Source organism: Aptenodytes forsteri, unplaced genomic scaffold, assembly GCF_000699145.1.
Source record: "Aptenodytes forsteri isolate BGI_AS27 unplaced genomic scaffold, ASM69914v1 Scaffold155, whole genome shotgun sequence".
Classification (NCBI taxonomy): Eukaryota; Metazoa; Chordata; class Aves; order Sphenisciformes; family Spheniscidae; genus Aptenodytes; species Aptenodytes forsteri.
The window spans coordinates 1,310,121-1,311,819 of record NW_008794446.1 but is presented as its reverse complement, the minus strand read 5'-3'; positions in this window follow the sequence as shown (position 1 = coordinate 1,311,819).

The window sequence follows — 1,699 nt, the reverse complement described above, 5'->3', positions numbered from 1 at the left end:
AGCTATTCAGGCATTTCAGTGATGAAAAGTTATGGTTCATCACTAGCTGTGGGAGCTTAAGGCAGTAGTCTGGATTTCCATTAAAGGATCGCAATGAACAGTCTGTTCACAGGAAACAACGCCAGAAAAGTCAAGGGAAGAAAAAACTAAGAGATTCGACTGAGATCCATAAGATGTGGACATTTGACCCACAAGTCTGGATTAAAAGAGAGCAGTTGGAGGAGCTGTTGAAAAAGGGAACTCTGCCAAGTTTGCAGCAGTTATGGTCTGTGTTAAAACTTGTGCTGCTGAGGTACTTACTCAAAAGGCATTTTTTCTAATGCCATCATTCCCATGATTTATTAGATATACATTTGACTTCTCATGATCCATGTCATGGCCATGTCATGATTCCATAGATGGCCTTGTGTTGATTGGCTGATGTGGAGGCACCGCCCAGTAATTTAGGTATAATTCTCTAGATTTTCTTTGCTAGAGACTGACCTCAGCTGAGATCAGGATATAGCAAAGGGTCCTGTTTCTTTGCCTGATGGTGAATAGTTGTATTTTTTGTTCAGTTGTTTGGGTTATTTTTATTTCATCTATAAACCAGAACACATTCCAGAGACTTTTTGCCAGCAGGACATAGGCAGTCATTGCTTGAAGAGAAAGAATAGCAGGTCTGGCATACACCATTAGCGTTATATCATGTGTTACTCATGTCCCGCTTCTACTTTTTTTTTGGCAAAAATATTCCCCTTCATTGCTATATTGTTGTTATCATGCTAACAATAATCACCTATATTACAGATCTCATCGGCATACCAACAGGAATGTGCAAAGGAAGATAACCTTTATACCTCTGCCACAGAGACACAGTGCCACTAAGGTGATGCAGCTAGTTAGCCACAAGCAGATACTAGTTCTCCTGGCTCCACCATCTAAGCCATTTGTTTCTTCTTTTCTAGGTGAAATTTGGGCCCTCACTGAAGTGAGTGGCAGCACCATGACCAATGCTATTGACCTTGCCAGGGATGTGGCCATGTAGTTTAGATGACCGCTTCTTTAGAGAAGTCCTGTATTCTGTAGAGTTCTAGAGCCAAATATATTTAGACTAAATCCTATTAGTTTTGCTGACACAGTACTTCCCTTGAAATCAATGGTTAGGTTTTTTTAGCAGGAGATGAACAGGAAGATTTCATGTGTTTGGTATGCATTAAAGTGCATACTGTACTGCTAGTGTTATCTTTTCAGTGAGTTATAACAAACAGGAATTTTACAGCTCCTCAACCAGGTGGCTGATTCAGCATCACATATATTATATGATTGAATTAAATCTGGCCAGGGACATCAAGGGCAACAAGAAAAGATTCTATAGGTACGTCAGTGATAAAAGGAAGCCAAGGAAAAAAGTGGGCCCTCTCCGGAACGAAACGGGAGACCTGGTTACCTGCGATATGGAGAAGGATGAGGTACTCAACAAATTTTGCCTCAGTCTTCACTGGCAAGTGCTCAAGCCACACCGCCCAAGTTACAGAAGGCAAAGGCAAGGACTGGGAGAATGAAGAACCACCCACTGTAGGAGAAGATCAGGTTCGAGGCCATCTGAGGAACCTGAAGGTGCACAAGTCCATGGGACCCGATGAGATCCATCCACGGGTCCTGAAGGAACTGGCGGATGAAGTTGCTAAGCCACTATCCATCATATCTGAGAAGTCAT